The sequence below is a fragment of the Stegostoma tigrinum genome, chromosome 16, assembly GCF_030684315.1.
Source record: "Stegostoma tigrinum isolate sSteTig4 chromosome 16, sSteTig4.hap1, whole genome shotgun sequence".
Taxonomy (NCBI): Eukaryota; Metazoa; Chordata; class Chondrichthyes; order Orectolobiformes; family Stegostomatidae; genus Stegostoma; species Stegostoma tigrinum.
Window position 1 is genome coordinate 29115825 of NC_081369.1, and position 19249 is coordinate 29135073.

Genomic DNA, 19249 nt, shown 5'->3' on the forward strand with positions numbered 1-19249 from the left:
AAGGATCCCTGTTTGCTCTGTTAGTATCACTAACTTTGCACCTATCTGAATGTTCACAGCATCTCTATTTGTCTTGTGTTTCAGCACTTTTTCCCCTAGTTGCACTTTTATCCTGTCTTGCAGTTTGGCACAGACACAAAGCCAGGCCTTTTGTTATTGTTGTCACCAGCTAAGAAGGTGGATATATTGTTGTATGGCACCTCGCTACGTCAATCTTACAGTTGTTCCACGTGCTGGCACTGTGCACTGCAAATACATTGCACATGATGCAAGCCAACATCCAAGTTTCAAATTCTAGGAGCTGTAGTCCTCAGTCAGCGCAAGAGAGTCAACCTTTAGTCAGGGGCTCCCAGCATAGGAAGTCAAGGGCAGCCTCCAATATCAGTCTGGAAGTTTGGGCACAGTCAGTCAGACACCTGAGTGAGTGAGGAGCCAAATATTGGGTACACCATCAACCAACTTCGTCCTTCCTGCTCAACCTGGTGCACAACAGAATTTTAAAGATGGTGCTGGCACCAGGGTTTCTAGGATGTTCCCACAGAGTACTTCTGACAACAGCACTTGAGAGAAACAGATTGCATTGGATGAGGAGCCATCACAAGGGTGTGCTGGGTAATTAACAAGGGGTGTTTGGAACAATTGAAAAAAAATGCAGTAGGCCTCACAGAGTGAAACCCTCTAAGAAACTTGACGAAAGTGATGCATTGAGGGCTGAATTTTTCAGTAAAATCAGTTTCTTGATGTTACATTTTCTGTAACCATTGAGGGGCCCCAAAAGTTTAATTTATCTTGACACTGTCAGATACAATGAAGATGCATTCACTGCTTCCTAATTAATTATTGCCTGACCTTTATCAACATTCAATTTAGGTGTGCTGTGTTTTATTATTTACATTTCCCACAATATCATGACATAATTAAGTAACATACACCATATAATTGCTCAATACTGTTGATATCTGAAATATACCCTGCTTGAAATGAATTTTTTTGATCACCCTATTTTATTGCATGACGTACTGACTTCCTTGGTCAATTGATGATAAAGTATGTCACGGTTTATTGGGTATTTTAAACTAATAGCGGTTTGCCCAAATATATAACTTAACATTGCTTTTTACCTCTTCTGTTTGTCTAATGACCACTTGTTTTGGTTGTGAGTTCCTTTGAGGAATCTTGTCAGATTTGTCTGCAAATGGAGATGTCTTGCAACTGTCAATCTGAACTTAATTTTGGACGGATATGAATGTCAGTCATCAGATTTGAGCAATGGGGCAAAACCTTGCAACACCTTATTCAGTTGGGAGGTCATAGGTCATAGACCTGAAAGGAGCTCCTGGAAGTAAAACACTGCACTTTTGTGTGTTGTTAACTTGAGTTCTAAAAACCTGCTCAGGACCTAATATTTGTCCCCATTCTGCTCTTCGCATTTTTTTAAAATGCCTTTTCTTTCAATCTTATAGCCTGATTGGACATCAAAAGGAATTTTCTTTTCCTTCATGTCATTTTTAGTCTCCCTATCTAACCATTTAAATTTAAATTTTCTATTGTATGCCATTTGTTTAATTTGTCTGCTCTCCTAAATATCTTGAAAGACATTTAATACTCTATTAACATCTCTGCTCGAATAATATTTTGCAATGTATCATCTTCAACTATTGAGCTCTGAAAATCAGTTTTGCTAGACATTTTTTATTAGTATTTGCTTGTGCTGCTGACACAATGTCCACTCTAATGATAGTAGCAGTCAAATTTTTCATCAAATCCAATTCGATGTTTAAATATATCCTAAATTCTATTTCACTGGACTCTTTCTTTCTACCAGCTTACTTTCTTTTATCTCCTCAGAGAATTGCACAAGTGCCTCTTTTTTAACAAGGTCAGATACAATTTCTCGGTTTTAACTTAGTTTTCTTGTTGTCACAAATTTCCTGAATGGTTAGGTTCATTGATCAGCAATTACAAGATTCACTGCTCCTCTTAAACCACTTCACATGAAGAAGAATTAAGATTGTTCAGAACTGATCAGGAAGGTGGGGAACTTGGAGTGAGGGGCGCAGTTAGTAATTTCCAAGTAAATGCTGGTTTAAAGGAGCTTTGAAAATTTATGACTAGACGTAAGCCAGATGTCTGCATTTATCTTGCAGCCTGTTAGTCGTACCCCATGTTCGTTCCTTCAAACTATGCTAACACAGGACTGCTATGATGTTCCATCAATAGAATCAGGCCATTCGAGTCCACAGCACATCCTCTCTGGAGAAAACCCATGTAGTCACGGGATGAACATGCAAACTCCACACAGACTGTCACCTGAGGCTGGAATGGATCTCAAGTCCCTTGCTTTGTCTTCCTAGTTCTCCGTGTAAAACAATTACATTGAGGAATTTTATGGTCTAAAGTTTTAGCAAAGATCTGTAGCTTGGGTTGTGGGTGAAGCTGTTAACTTGCTCGCCGTTCAGACGTTCTGTCACATTGCGAGATGACATCATCAGCGAGGCCTCCGCTGAAGCAATGCTATTCTACTCCGCTTGGAATTTATACTGACCTATCTGTTATGGTGAGTACTGTCATTTCCAGTTTTGTTCTGGACGGTTTACATTTGGTGTCCAATTCTATTTGTTTGTTGATTGCCTTATGGGTTGAGAACCATTTTATTGAGGACATCTTGGGTTGAGTGGATGGAATGGCGTGATCTGTCAACTAAGTGTTTCAGTCTCTGTAGGTCATTGGCCAGTTTGTGTGAAGGTGTTCCTGGCAGGGAAACAATGGGTCTGAGGGGGAACAGTTCATCCACTTCACCAACACCTTCCACCCCAACCTTCAGTTCACCTGGGCCATCTCCAGCACATCCCTCACCTTCCTGGACCCCTCAGTCTCCATCTCAGGCAACCAGCTTGTAACTGATGTCCATTTCAGGCCCACCGACTCCCACAGCTACCTAGAATACACCTCCTCCCACCCACCATCCTGCAAAAATTCCATCCCCTATTCCCAATTCCTCTGCCTCCGCCGCATCTGCTCCCATGATGAGGCATTCCACTCCCGCACATCCCAGATGTCCAAGTTCTTAAAGGACCGCAACTTTCCCCCCCACAGTGGTCGAGAACGCCCTTGACCGCGTCTCCCGCATTTCCAGCAACACATCCCTCACACCCCGCCCCCACCACAACCACCCTAAGAGGATCCCCCTCGTTCTCACACACCACCCCACCAACCTCCGGATATAACACATCATCCTCCGACACTTCCGCCATCTACAATCCGACCCCACCACCCAAGACATTTTTCCATCCCCACCCCTGTCTGCTTTCCGGAGAGACCACTCTCTCCGTTACTCCCTTGTTCGCTCCACACTGCCCTCCAACCCCACCACACCCGGCACCTTCCCTTGCAACCGCAGGAAATGCTACACTTGCCCCCACACCTCCTCCCTCACCCCTATCCCAGGCCCCAAGATGACTTTCCATAGTAAGCAGAGGTTCACCTGCACATCTGCCAATGTGGTATACTGTATCCACTGTACCCGGTGTGGCTTCCTCTACATTGGGGAAACCAAGCGGAGGCTTGGAGACAGCTTTGCAGAACACCTCCGCTCGGTTCGCAATAAACAACTGCACCTCCCAGTCGCGAAGCATTTCCACTCCCCCTCCCATTCTTTAGATGACATGTCCATCATGGGCCTTCTGCAGTGCCACAATGATGCCACCCGAAGGTTGCAGGAACAGCAACTCATATTCCGCTTGGGAACCCTACATCCCAATGGTATCAATGTGGACTTCACCAGCTTCAAAATCTCCCCTCCCCCCACTGCATCCCAAAACCAGTCCAGCCTGTCTCTGCCTCCCTAACCTGTTCTTCCTCTCACCCATCCCTTCCTGCCACCCGAAGCCGCACCTCCATTTCCTACCTACTAACCTCATCCCACCTCCTTGACCTGTCCGTCTTCCCTGGACTGACCTATCCCCTCCCTACCTCCCCACCTATACTCTCCTCTCCAACTATCTTATTTTCTCTCCATCTTCAGTCCGCCTCCCCCTCTCTCCCTACTTATTCCAGAACCCTCACCCCATCCCCCTCTCTGATGAAAGGTCTAGGCCCGAAACGTCAGCTTTTGTGCTCCTGAGATGCTGCTGGGCCTGCTGTGTTCAGCCAGCCTCACATTTTATTATCTTGGTCTGAGGGGGATGTCTGGTTTGTATACTTTAGGAATTCCATAGAAGCAGGTGAGCAAGTCAACAACCTCATTTTATGATCTACTACTGTATATTGCTTGTAAGTTTTGATTTAGACAGGACTTTGTCCATTTAGTTGGGATCTGTGGCCAAGTGGCATCCTGACTGTGGACTGAGCAAGAAGCAGTCAGCTAGCAGTGATTTTACCTGAATTGACAATTAATTGCAATGTGCAGGCTCACATCCATTAACTGTCTATCTATTCACGTCAACCTGGGTGGCAACTTTCAATGATCTGTGTACATGGACACCGAGATCTCTCTGCTCATCTACACTACCAAGAATCTTACCATTAGCCCAATACTTCGCCTTCTGGTTACTCCTACCAAAGTGCATCACCTCACACTTGTCTGCATTAAACACCATTTGCCACCTCTCAGACCAGCTCTGCAGCTTATCTATGTCTCTCTGTAACCTACAGCATCCTTTGTCACTATCCACAACTCCACCGACCTTAGTGTCGTCTGCAAATTTACTAACCCATCCTTCTACGCCCTCATCCAGGTCATTGATAAAAATGACAAACAGCAGTGGACCCAACACCGACCCTTGCGGTACACCACTAGTAACTGGTCTCCAGGATGAACATTTCCCATCAACTACCACCCTCTGTCTTCTTTCAGCAAGCCAATTTCCGATCCAAACTGCTATATCTCCCAAATTCCATTCCTCCGCATTTTGTACAATAGCCTGTTGTCGGGAATCTTATCGAACGCCTTGCTGAAATCCATATACACCACATCAACCGGTTTACTCTCATCTACCTGTTTGGTCACCTTCTCAAAGAACTCAATAAGGTTTGTGAGGCACGACCTTCCCTTCACAAAACCGTGCTGACTATCCCTAATCAATTTATTCTTTTCTAGATGATTATAAATCCTATCCCTGATAACTTTTTCCAACACTTTACCAACAACTGAGGTCAGGCTCACCGGTCTATAATTACCAGGGTTGTCTCTACTCCCCTTCTTGAACAGGGGAACCACATTTGTTATCCTCCAGTCATCTAATACTGTTCCTGTAGACAATGACGAGTTAAAGATCAATGCCAAAGGCTCGGCAATCTCCTCCCTGGCTTCCCAGAGGATCCTAGGATAAATCCCATCTGGCCCAGGGGGTTTATCTATCTTCACCCTCTGTAGGGTTTCTAATACCTCTTCCTTGTGAACCTCAATCCCACCTAGTCTAGTAGCCTGTATCTCAGTGTTCTCCTCGACAATATTGTCATTTTCTAGAGTGAATACTGTTGAAAAATATTCATTTAGTGCTTCCCCTATCTCCTCTGACTCGACACACAACTCACCACTACTATCCTTGATTGGCCGTATTCTTACTCTCGTCATTTTTTTATTCCTTAAATACCTATAGAAAGCCTTAGGGTTTACCCTGATCCTATTCACCAACAACTTCTCATGTTTCCTCCAGGATCTTCTGAGCCCTCTCTTTAGGTCTTTCCTGGCTATTTCGTAGCCCTCAAGCGGCCTAACTGAGCCTTCACATCTCATCCTAACATAAGCCTTCTTCTTCCCCTTGACCAGAGATTCTACCTCCTTTGTAAACCACGGCTCCCGCGCCCTATAGCTTCCTCCCTGCCTGACAGGTAAATACTTATCTAGGACACACAGGAGCTTTTCCTTGAATAAGCTCCACATTTCTAATGTGCCCATCCCCTGCAGTTTCCTTCCCCATTCTATGGTCCCTAAATCTTGCCTAATCTCATCGTAATTGCCTTTCCCCCAGCTATAACTCTTGCCCAGTGGTATACACCTGTCCCTTTCCATCACTAAAGTAAACCTAGCAGAATTGTGATCGCTATCACCAAAGTGCTCACCTACTTCCAAATCTAACACCTGGCCGGGCTCATTACCCAGTACCAAATCTAATGTGGCTTCGCCCCTTGTTGGCCTATCTACATACTGTGTCAGGAAGCCCTCCTGCACACTCTGGACAAAAACTGACCCATCTATAGTACTCGAACTATAGTGTTCCCAGTCAATATTTGGAAAGTTGAAGTCCCACATGACAACTACCCTGTATCTCTCACTCCTATTGAGAATCATCTTTGCTATCCTTTCCTCTACATCTCTGGAACTATTCGGAGGCCTGCAACTGTAATACTGTCCTTGACCACACCTCTCCCCCCACCCACCCCACCTTTTACCATCTTCTCTGTTCTTACTGAAACATCTAAGTCCTGGAACCTGCAACAACCATTCCTGTCCCTGTTCCATCCATGTCTCCGAAATGGCCACAACATCGAAGTCCCAGGTACTAACCCATGCTGCAAGTTCACCCACCTTATTCCGGACGCTCCTGGCATTGAAGTAGACACACTTCAAACCAACTTCTTGCTTGCCGGTGCCATCTTGTGTCCCTGAAACTTTATTTCGGACTTCCCTACTCTCAACCTTTTCTATACTCGAACTACAATTTTGGTTCCCATCCCCCCTGCTGAATTAGTTTAACACACCAACCGTGAGTCTCTCGTGTCCACAGAACCTCCTACCTGTCCCCCTAGCTATGGAGTCCTCAATGACTACTGCGCTGCTCCTCTTCCCCCTTCCTTTCTGAGCAGCAGGGACAGACTCTGTGCCAGACACCTGTGCCCCACTGCTTTCCCCTGGTAAGTCATCCCCCCCAACAGTATCCAAAACGGTATACTTATTGTTGAGGGGAATGGCCACAGGGGATCCCTGCACTGCCTGCCGGTTCCCTTTCTGTCTCCTGACCGTAACCCATCTGCCTTTTTCTTGTGCCTGAGGAGTGACTACCTCCTTGTAACTCCTCTCAATAACCCATTTGAGGTAAGGAGTGAGTTGTCAAAAAGGGATCTGGGGAAAAGTGTTTTATCCCAGAGGGTGATAAAAATATGGAATGCGCTGCTTGAGAGAGTGGAGGAGGCAGGTACTGTCACCAATTTAGGGAAGCATCTGCACAAGCACTTGGAATACCAGGGCGTAGTATGAAGGCTATGTATCAAATGCAGGTCAAAAGGATTAGTGTAGTTTGGTATTTGCTGGTCAGCATGGACATAGTGGGCTGAAGAGCCTGTTTCTATGCTGTACGACTCTATAATGCCTTCCAGCTCAGAAGGGGCAGAGGACTGGCTATTCAGGAAAGGGAGAGAGACCACAAGATTCAGGTATTCCCCATAACTTTTCAAACATTACAGATGGGCCATGATTGTGGAGGCCTACCTCATTCACCAGTGTGGGTTCTGGCTGCAAGCATGGTTAAACCAGCTGAGGGGTGGGAGAGGGGCTTGAAATTTCCCTGAAGTGTTGGCCAACTAGTCTAGATAGGGAAGCTAGCTTTAGCCAATTGGCATAACCTCTCAGAGATCAGGACACCTTGAAGAATGGTGGGAAATTTCTAGTTGGCCTCTGAGAGTAGGCCTGATGATTATGCTATAAATGATTGTAAAAGTGACCATGGCCATGATGTCCTTCATTACGCCACTTCAATCCTGGACCATGGAAACATCTTCAGCATCTCACAGTTGAATGTCCATCTCGTATCAGGAAATAACTGATGTAGTGTATGTGCTGTGAAGTACTGCATTGCTTTCTGAATTTATAGAAAGGAACAGATACAGCATAATCAATGCATTACCAGGATAGTTAGCTTCTACATGGTGTCAGGCGCTATTGACTTCACCTATGTTGATTTACAAGTATTTCGTGCAAATTTTGCAACAACGAAGGGCTTCATACCTTCAAAATATCCCAATGATATGTAACCATTCTGAGCACCTCATGCAGATCAATAAAAAAATCAAAACAACTGCAGACGTTGGAAATCAGAAACCAAAACAGAATTTGCTGGAAAAACTCAGCAGGTCTGGCAGCATCTGTGGAGAGAAATCAGAATTAACGTTTTGAGCGACCTTTCTTCAGAACCAACAATGCCTGATATCCTGGCAGCACCAGAATTCCTTTATTTCGTGCCTGTGGCTGTGCCATCAGTATTTGAGCCTTGCAACACGTGAGAAGGTAGCAGATAATAAGGGTTATCTGCTGACTGCATGACTCCTGACTCTCGTATACATAAACCACACAAACATGAAATGGCTAAATGCACATAACAAGATCCTCCAGATGGTATTGAGCAAACTGCTGAATGTGCTTCAGCAACGCTTTGGCTTCCTGGATTGCATGGAGTGTCACCCTGCAGTACTTTCCAGACCATGTCTCTGTTAGACTGTGTTGCATCCTCAGTACATCACTATTATTTTGGGAACAGCTCAATACAGTGCATGTGGCAAGGAGAAGAGGAGGAGGAGGCAACCAATATATTCTTTTCTTGGTCACAATGTCCCTGATCAGCTGATCCCATCGTGCTGCAATCTGTATCATGTAAGTGTGTGAGTGCTTTTTAGAGGCTTATCTGGTCTATGACACATAACGGTAACCACTTTCTAGTCTTATGAGAAGAATCTTGTAGAGTAAACAACGCATAGTTATTGATCTCTTCAATTGGTTACAAGTAAAAGGGGCAGCACGGTGGCTCAGTGGTTAGCACTGCAGCCTCACAGCACCAGGGACCCGGGTTCAATTCCCACCTCGGGTGACTGTCTGTGTGGAGTTTGCACATTCTCCCCGTGTTTGCATGGGTTTCCTCCGGGTGCTCTGGTTTCCTCCCACAGTCCAAAGATGTGCAGATTAGGTGGATTGACCATGCTAAATTGCCCATAGTGTTCAGGGGTTTGTGGGTTATAGGGGGATGGGTCTGGGTGGGATGCTTCAAGGGGCGGAGTGGACTTGTTGGGCCGAAGGGCCTGTTTCCACACTGTAGGGAATCTAATCTAATCTAAAAGGAATAGGTTTACATTACAGATGGTTGGGAAAGCTTATCCTGAGGTCTGTCTCTCACAAGACCTCATTTTACTCTTACCCTAAACCCCTGTAATCCTCATGACATAACGCTGGGTTGTGCTAATTGCAGTCTATCAAGTATTAACCCTTTTGAATCCATATACAACATCTCCCCTCCAGTTTTCTCTCTGCTATTACTGTTGTGCATTTATGCATTTTATATTTAAATTTGCCACTACCTCATATCCCTTTAAGCCTTTGACATTACAAATTCAGATAGTCTGGAGGTTTTATTATTCTACCCAAATGTGTTTTCTTCAAACACCGAAGGATGATTGGATGGGTAGAAGGCTTGCTGACATTTAAGGTTCTTCTCTGAACTGAAAAGCTTCTAGTTGCTTGTATTTCTGTTGCATAGCTCATCGTCCTGCTGGAGTAGGCACCCTCTTCATTGTAGTACCTTACATCTTTAGACACTGTGTTCAAGTGTGCATATGTATCAACGTTTTCCTGCACAACATCCATCAGAGTATTCATTTGAGACATCTGCAGGAGAAATTGTGTGTGGTCTTGGCTGCCTGTGAGTTGGCAATTGCACAATATATTTGCCCAAACCTGGCTGCAGTCCATTCATACCTAGTGTGTCATCCCATGCTGATCCCCATTTCTGTGTGTTGGGGAGGGTCAGAGTGGGAGCCCATACTTTTTCATCAGTCTTTTATTCCCCTTTTGTTTTGTGCCTAGCCAGTTTGCCATTGCTGGGTATTAGAGAAAAGAGAGGTAAAGGTTTTGGGGAATGGGAGGCCGAACAGTGAAGGACAGTACGAACTTGGCCCACCTGCAGCTTGCAAATCAGCGTGTTTGAAGGAGGGGGAGGAGGAGGATAAATGGGATGTAAGAAGGAGGATCAGGCATCAGGATATTGTCATTTTCAATGGTGTCAGCCTCAGTGCTGGAAATAGCTTCGGTAATGGCTGCTTCAGTGATATTGAGCACCAAGTTCTCCATTAGGGTGAGGGCATATTGCCCAGTAATTAGTTCCTGCCACCTACGTGTTGGCTTGCAGGAGAAAGCAAAATGTATGGCTGTAGGTGCCATGTTGGATCTGGCAAAGTCTGCGAGTTGAGGGAGAAGAGTGCAAGGTTTGTAGCAATGCTAAGTGTATGTAATGAGGATGAGGAAGATCTATAATTATGAGGTAATTATTGACGATGCTGTGTTGGTAGGTGAGTGAGGAGAGAGTGCTGAATCGAGCAATGTGTGAAGCAAGTTGTGCAGTGAAAAGATATTTGAGGATCAAGTCAGTAGCTTTGACTAGTCATGTACATTCAGTTAAACTTCGTGCATTGCACTCAGTCCATGGGATTACATTGCTTGCAATAACTATCTGGTCCAATTGCTTCCTGCTAGGCTTTTTAAGAGGTCCTCTCTGGACTGTATTTGGAGAACTACTCTCCTCCACCAGGGTCTTCAGTGCTGCAGCAGAGAATCTTGAAGCATGACCTCAGCCCTTTAGTATCATATTCACTTCTCTTCTTGGAGAAGCACTGTTTTCCCTCAGCCACTTTCAGCATGTGCTGTACCAGGATGAACCCACTCTTTAAGTGGTCAGGCTGACTTTAGCCAGTGCAGGCTAATGAGTGTTGCTGGCCTTGTACAATCTTGGCGATCTTGCTGAAACATGCCATCCCTTTGAAAAAAAATCACTGGGTTGCACACCACCATCATTTAATTATCAGACAATGTGAGGTTTGTGTGTTGTCGGCATCTGAAGGAACAGGAGCTGTTTGATCCCTCATCACTATCCCCATGCCATTCAACTTGACCCTTTTCTTCTATGAAAGAATTCTGCATCAGCTTCACCATGTTCCATGATTTGTTTGTTTATTACTTTATTTTAGTTTCTTTTAACAATATTACAAATTGTTTTGTCCACTGGACGATTAGTAATTCCTCACTCATATTTCACATACTTCAGCTGTTGCATCCAGAAATATTTTTATCTTGTTTCATATCTTGCAACAAATCTCTGTTGCACTATATGATATCTGTTTTTCTCCCAATGGTATAAATGTGTTTAATGCATAAAAAAGGCACTTTTACCTTCATATTCTTCCTTTCAAATGCATATTTGTTGATTTTTATTTCAATAGTACTTGCTACTATATTTACATCAAAAAATATACTTGTAGCCCAAGATGGATGAATCCATGATTAACAATATCCCAAGAAAGGCACAAACCAGATATGAGCCAATTTATGCCAATTTAGAGAAGTAGCACAAATCATTTCTCTTTTCCAAAGGCAATTGAAAAAGCTATAAAACATGCATTTCACCAATATTCGCTGAGATTTGTGTTTCAAGATCTTAATATTCCAGTAAAGTACTGACATGTGCCATTGACCAGTCTATTGAACTCCAGCCCCATTTGTTATAATAGGTAAACATTGCATTGAGACATTGCAAGATCACATTGCTCCATTCATAGAAATTCTAGAGTACATTTATCGTATTACAACTCAGTTGACGCATTTACCAAACTCATTTGATACTCAGATGGAAAATTTGGCACCTAGTGAGCTTACTTTCTGATGATCAGTTATTAATGTTGGATAATGAAACACTTATCTAATTTTTGGTTATTGCCAGCAGCATCAAGAAATTCCAGGTTCAGAGATTAGAAAAAAACAGATGCAACATTACACATTTTGTAGAAAAGAAACTTCTTTTAAAATTCACTCGTGGACATTGCTACCTTGCCAATATTTATTGTCCGTTCCGAGCTAATCTTGAACTGAACAGTGTGCCAGGCTATTTCAGAGGGCAGTTGAGAGTCAACCAAATTGCTGTGCACCTGGAGTCACATGTAGGCCAGATCAAGTGAGGATGGCAGATTTCCTTTCATGAAGGATATCAGTGGACCAGATGAGTTTTTCCAACAATTGAAAATAGTTTCATGGTCATCCGTGGATTCAGTTCAAATTCCACCACCTGTGGTGATGGGATTCAAACCTGGATTCTGAATTCAGCTAATACAGAACATCACCTGAATTTCTGGATTAATAATCTCATGAATCCATGATTAACAATATCCCAAGAAAGGCACAAACCAGATATGAGCCAATTTATGCCAATTTAGAGAAGTAGCACAAATCATTTCTCACCATTGCCTCACCACAAGACAATGTTTCAGGAAGCGAATGAGTAAGAAGTAGAGAATAGTGCAAACATAGAATTGGGTGAATTAGCAACTTAGCACAAATCTGAAACAGATCAGTGAGAAGGCAAAAGAAATGTCAGTTATCCTATTATCACTTGCTGTTGATTAAATTGTCCCACATTCACTAGCTTGAGGGCTGTCTTGAAAAGAAGCCATTTAACTTCAATTCAGCAGTTGTGTTAATTTGCTGAAGGGAAGAAGGAGGTTTTACCTCTATAACATGATTGTACAGAGAAGCCTTGATAGTATTACTAACCTTTTCTCACTGTGACCTCACTTGAGCCTGCAAACTTGTTGTAACCCCTTTAAGATGTTCCTGATAGTGGGTGTGTCCAGCCCAGGGAAGATAGTTTAAGGGTAAGGAGCACATCTTTTAGGACTCAGATGAGGAGAATTTCTTCACCTGGAGCATGGTGAGCTTATGGAATTCACTACCATAGAAAACGGTTGATCTGAAAACAGTGTTTTCAAGAAGTAGTTGTATATGGCTCTCATGGCTGAAGTGATCAAGGGATATGTGGGGAGGGTAGGATTAGCGTATTGAGCTCGATGATCAGCTATGATCATATTGAATGGTGGAGCAGGCTCTAGGGGCTAAATGGCTTACTCCTGCTCCTATCTTCTCTATTTCTGCGAGAGCTATGCAAATAGTTTGGTGGGTGGGAATACCTATGAATGCAAAGGGCAGGGAACAGGACACCTCTGGGAGTGAGGGGAAGGAGCAGAATGACATAGCAGCCATCATTGCCTCTGACTCCAAAGTTTCAGCTCAAAAATCCCTCTTGGGATCCTAGCACCAACTTAACGAGGCTCTGTCCCATGAGTCACAGTAAAGCAGGATTGGAAAATGAGAAGGCCTCACCAGATATAAGAACATTAATCTCTCTAATTCCCTTTGCCGTGTGTGGGCCATTTCTTGCACTATTTGATCCCTTTAAAATCGCTGCATGGCTATGCAGGTTGGTGTGTCGCTAGTTTGTCCCATATCAGTGGCATATTCACAACTGGTATAGGAACTGTGCTTGAGAAGGTTCAGGCACCTTAGAATTGAGGTGATCAGTTTAATACATGAAAAGATCTTGAAAAAGCTTACATCGGCAATATTCCATCAGAAGACGTTTCTGTCAGATGGGAAGTTTCAAAAGCCAAAACTTCTATCAATTGATGGATGCTGCTGATGTAATTGTCAGTTAGTCCTACACATTTATCTTAATGCCCATTGGTTTGTGGGTACATTGGACAATAGAGTTAACTGTGATTTTTCTGAGCTATTCTAAACAGTATTTCACATGAACTATGGCCCTCATACCTGTGAATTGCATTTGCATGGTCAGTATTGCCAATGATATGGTATTGCACTTATTTCTAACTGTATGCAGAGAAGCATTAAAATAAATTATGGACTGCTGCCTTGGCGGTTAGCGATAGATATAGGCTGATGAGAGTGCACAGCTTAGCCAGAGCATTGCAACTAGCGTGGCTTCACTCCATAGCAAATGACTCTCCAGCAGTCACCACCGCCTCCTTTCTCATTCTCAATGGCTCATCAAATGTTTCCTTGTCGTCATTAATGCCTACTTTTCCTGTTGTATGTGTTTTTGTGCCTGTATTTGCTTTTGAGTAGAAGCAGTGATAATTGTGTAAGGCTTTTGATGGTTTATTCTTGTTCTACATACAGAGTACACCCTGAGTACCTAAGCGTACTTAATCATGTGGCTAAACTGTTATTGACTCAGTTTCTTAGGTCAATGTTGATCGTACGATACTTACTCGAGTGGATCTTTGAGGGACATTGAAAAGATCAAAACAGAGCAGAAAGAATATTATGGTTAAGATTGGTGGTGAAAACCCTCCAACAAAACTAAAAGAAATTCAATGTATCACCTCACATGTGAGGGATTGTATGTCAATTGTTTTGATAGCTTCATGTTTAACAATTTTTGTGGACCTGAGTGTGGAGGATTATGAATGGCTGAATTTTTTTTGAAAGAGGTACCGAGTCGATCATCTTTATAAAGAAAATATTTCTTTAAAGTCACATGTCCTGTGCAAACTGTTTACTACAGGCTGTCTTGGTTTATGACTGTCAGTTACAGCTTTTGCTTTAGAAATTGTTTTACAAAGCTGTGTTTGCAGAGATCACAGAAACATTAACTTATATTTGTTGATGCTACTCCACACAGATTGGAAGACCAGATTAGCAGACATCTGACTATTCCACAACTTCAAAAGCTAAGACATGTTGGACAAAAGTGCTTTATTTTCCCAAAGTGAATTTCTGCAGAGAGAGATAATAAAATGTGAGGCTGGATGAACACAGCAGGCCAAGCAGCATCTCAGGAGCACAAAAGCTGACGTTTCGGGCCTGGACCCTTCATCAGAGAGGGGGATGGGGAGAGGGAACTGGAATAAATAGGGAGAGAGGGGGAGGCAGACCGAAGATGGAGAGTAAAGAAGATAGGTGGAGAGAGTATAGGTGGGGAGGTAGGGAGGGGATAGGTCAGTCCAGGGAAGACGGACAGGTCAAGGAGGTGGGATGAGGTTAGTAGGTAGATGGGGGTGCGGCTTGGGGTGGGAGGAAGGGATGGGTGAGAGGAAGAACCGGTTAGGGAGGCAGAGACAGGTTGGACTGGTTTTGGGATGCAGTGGGTGGGGGGGAAGAGCTGGGCTAGTTGTGTGGTGCAGTGGGGGGAGGGGACGAACTGGGCTGGTTTAGGGATGCAGTAGGGGGAGGGGAGATTTTGAAACTGGTGAAGTCCACATTGATACCATTAGGCTGCAGGGTTCCCAGGCGGAATATGAGTTGCTGTTCCTGCAACCTTTGGGTGGCATCATTGTGGCAGTGCAGGAGGCCCATGATGGACATGTCATCTAGAGAATGGGAGGGGGAGTGGAAATGGTTTGCGACTGGGAGGTGCAGTTGTTTGTTGCGAACTGAGCGGAGGTGTTCTGCAAAGCGGTCTCCAAGCCTCCGCTTGGTTTCCCCAATGTAGAAGAAGCCACACCAGGTACAGTGGATGCAGTATACCACATTGGCAGATGTGCAGGTGAACCTCTGCTTAATGTGGAAAGTCATCTTGGGGCCTGGGATAGGGGTGAGGGAGGAGGTGTGGGGGCAAGTGTAGCATTTCCTGCGGTTGCAGGGGAAGGTGCCGGGTGTGGTGGGGTTGGAGGGCAGTGTGGAGCGCACAAGGGAGTCATGGAGAGAGTGGTCTCTCCGGAAAGCAGACAGGGGTGGGGATGGAAAAATGTCTTGGGTGGTGGGGTTGGATTGTAGATGGCGGAAGTGTCGGAGGATGATGCGTTGTATCCGGAGGTTGGTAGGGTGGTGTGTGAGAACGAGGGGGATCCTCTTAGGGCGGTTGTGGCAGGGGCGGGGTGTGAGGGATGTGTTGCGGGAATTACGGGAGACGCGGTCGAGGGCGTTCTCGATCACTGAGGGGGGAAAGTTGCGGTCCTGGAAGAACTTGGACATCTGGGATGTGCGGGAGTGGAATGTCTTATCGTGGGAGCAGATGCGGCGGAGGCGGAGGAATTGGGAATAGGGAATGGAATTTTTGCAGGAGGGTGGGTGGGAGGAGAGAGATTCTGCAGAGATAGATTCAGTTTTCCCTTCACTCAATGTAAATGAGAATTAAATGAGAGAAAGAATGTGTGTGTGTGTGTGTGTGTGTGTGTGTGTGTGTGTGTGTGTGTGTGTGTTTGTTTCTGGTTATTTGGCAAGAGTGAACATTTATAAAAAAATCAAAAGAACTGCAAATGCTGTAAATCAGAGGCAAAAGCAGAAATTGCTGGAGAAGCCCAGCAGGTCCGGCAGCACCTGTGGAGAGAAATCAGAGTTGATGTTTCAGGTTGAGTGACCCCTCCTCAGAACAGGGATTTGCACTGGCATTTGCATTTATATTTTGATATTGTGAACTAAGTGTGTGTTAGTCTGTCTTGCAAAGCATTGATTTATTATAGACAAAATGTATTCAATGATTTGGTATTTATTAAAGCCACTTGGTTACTGAAGTTTGTTATTTTTTCTAATGTAGAAAAGCATGCAATTAGCCATGTTGTGACCTGGGTTAAAAAAATGAATTGATATGAATTGGGGGAATAAAGAAAAACAGTGCACTCCTCCCATCTTGGTTGTAATGTGATATTGGGAAGTGCTTTCTCACGTGAAACCTTGGCAAAATGAAACATAGTCGGTAAAGTTGTGAAGATAATCTGTCAGCCATTTTGGTAAAGTCAGTCATGATTAAAAAAAACGTGTAACAGTGGTAGGTCATACTAAAATAGTTGCACAGGCTACAATTTTTTGAATGCAGTTATATATCATAACTAAATATGTCGGGAACTTTGTAACTTGTTGCTGGTTATTAGTAAAGGTTAAAGTCTACAGTTAATAATAAATAACTTTTTTATCTGCATTCAAAATCTATTAAGGCTGGAGGATACCATAATATATTTCTTTTTGAGGATTGTCTTGGGAATACATAATGATAAACTATATGAGCTGTTGTAACTCATAAGCAATGTCAAAGTCAGGAAAGCAAGTACTGTATGGCATTCCTCTCAATGATGCCACCTGTGAGCCAACAACACCCCGATATTGTATGGCAAGGCATCACACGTCAGCGACAGATCTTGCTTGGGAACATAGTGTGCCTACGTCTTAAACAAAGATAGCTGCTTCTTCTCAATCACTACAATTTGTCTATGAGATTATTTCCAAGGCTAATCCTTTTTAATAGCAGATGTCAGGGTGCCAGGATGGAGGCTAGGTTATATATTAAGTTTTTGTAATATTTCCCCAAACCAAGGAATGTCCTATGCTCCAGATATGGGAGACAGGGGCACTTTTGATGGCCCTCATTTTATCTTCTAATGGGTGTAACATGGTCTTGTCAACTTGGTAGTCCAAGTAGGTCACTTTGGGTGCCTGGAACACACATGTTTCCCTTCCGAGGCGTACACCCGTGGAGGAATGTTTAGGGACGAAGTGTTGTTTATTGGTCTTTCCTGTCATTAACATGTCATCCAGATAAATGGCAACTTGGGGCAGACCTTACAAACTGTTCTCCACCATCCAGTGGAAAATGGGACAGGCTGATGATACCCCAAAATGCAGCCTCATGGATGCGGACCCTTATAGATATTAATTGTAGCTTACTTCTGGGAATCCTCATCTAACTGCAGTTGCAACTACATAAGGCTCATGTCCTACTGCATGAAGGAAAGACCCCTGTCAGTTTTGCGTACAAGTCCTCTATGTGAGGAATTGGGTATTTATCCAGCTGTGAGAAGCGGTTTACCGTTTGTTTCAAATCCTCAGAAAAGGTGAACTGACCTGTTAAGCTTTCACAATTGGCCCATCCTGCAGACTGTGCTGATTTGATGATTCCTTCACTTTCCAGCCTCCTGATTTTTGCCTCTACTTTTGCCCATGAGGCAAATGTCACTGAGTGGGCTTTCTCAGATGCAGGCCCCTGTTTCTATTTAGGAGGCAACGACAGTGACATGGGCTCATTGAAATATGGCTCTACTAAGTCTTTTCATCAAGGTGGTCAGACTTCAGTAGCTATCAGATGTTGAATCAGGTGCATCAAAGTGTAACCTCTCGCTCGAGGTAGAAGAGTACAAAAGATCAGTAAACTGGTCTTACCTACTGTACAGTTTGTTGTGAAATACTGCCGCTTTATTTGTGTGAGTTCCTTCAAATGATTCATGATAGTGCTGAGGTTGGAAACTATAACTACCCATAAACCAATGAATTTGCCAAGTTGTTACTTCTTCCAAATAGCAAGCTATTAGCTAAAAGATCAATGTTATAAAGTCGAAAAGTGCTGAGTTGAGATAAAAAGTTTAGTCAGAAATAAAAAAAGTCATTGTACATTTCACACTATTGAACGGATGGTTTAGCTTTATAACAATGCACATATGTGTCATATTTTCCTGTCTCTTTTATATATTCAGTCTAACCAGCTGTTGAGGTAACAATTTTGGAGTTTGTTTATTTGTTCGGAGGGTTTTATGGGCTCTTAGCAGCAATGCAGTTATCTAATTGTTTTACAAATGCTTAACATTGTTTACACAGGTTCTTTGAAGAATCTCTTGAATTTTGTTTGCTTGGAGAGGCTTATGTTCACTAGCTTTCAATTGTTCAAATACACGCTTTTGATCTCTGAACATGAAGTAGATAATGTCTTAGGAGATGAGGACTGTAGATGTGTGGGGTAGATTAAATTGATCAGACAGTTCAAACGCAGTTACATAAACTGCCAATTGGATCAGGAGCTCCCAGTCAAAGGATTTTGTGAATAGAACTAGGTCTTTCAATCTGCAGCTGTGGACTCAGTCCATTTGCATTTTTGCCTCAGGTCAACTGCTGGAGATAGAAGAACTGTTTCTAGGCCAATAAGAGGCCAGAACCTAGAAAATTCTATTCTCAAGAATGTGGAGGTGACAGGAACAGGAGGTAGAATGAGCCCCATTTTCCAATTCCCATCTTCAGTGCCTACCTGATAAAGCCCCTTCAGAATTCTTGGTTTTTCAATGAGATCACTTGTCGTTCTTCTAGACCTCTGAAAATGCAGATCTAATTTACCTGGCCTCTTAATATAGGGCAACCTTCATTTCAGGAACTAACCCAGTGACCTTTCATTGTGAATATTCCAAGGCAAGTATATCCTTCCTTATATATAGATTTCATGATGATGTTGTGCTGAAGATGGGTTATCAGAAGTATTAATTTTGAATATTATTAATTTGACATATCTCTATCTATATCTCATATCTTTTTGGAAAGAACACTTTGAAATCAAGAACACGAGCTGTTCGACTGGAGTCGGAGTCTACAATATTTTCCGAGAGAAGCCAAATCACCTAGCTTGTGTGCATAATAAAGATATTCGATTTGAATACAGCTCGACAGAGAGGTTGCTTGCTTCAGGAGCAACACCTTTGCCCTGTCCTTTCTCCGAGACCCCCTCAT

The 19249-nt window shown here is 43.5% G+C and overlaps 1 protein-coding gene across 6 annotated transcripts in view; it reads left to right on the forward strand.

The window, feature by feature from the left end:
* The window catches only part of LOC125459639 (uncharacterized), a 496378-nt gene that overhangs the window by 270845 nt on the left and 206284 nt on the right, over window positions 1–19249 (forward strand). The gene's annotated exons all lie outside the window — the stretch shown is intronic.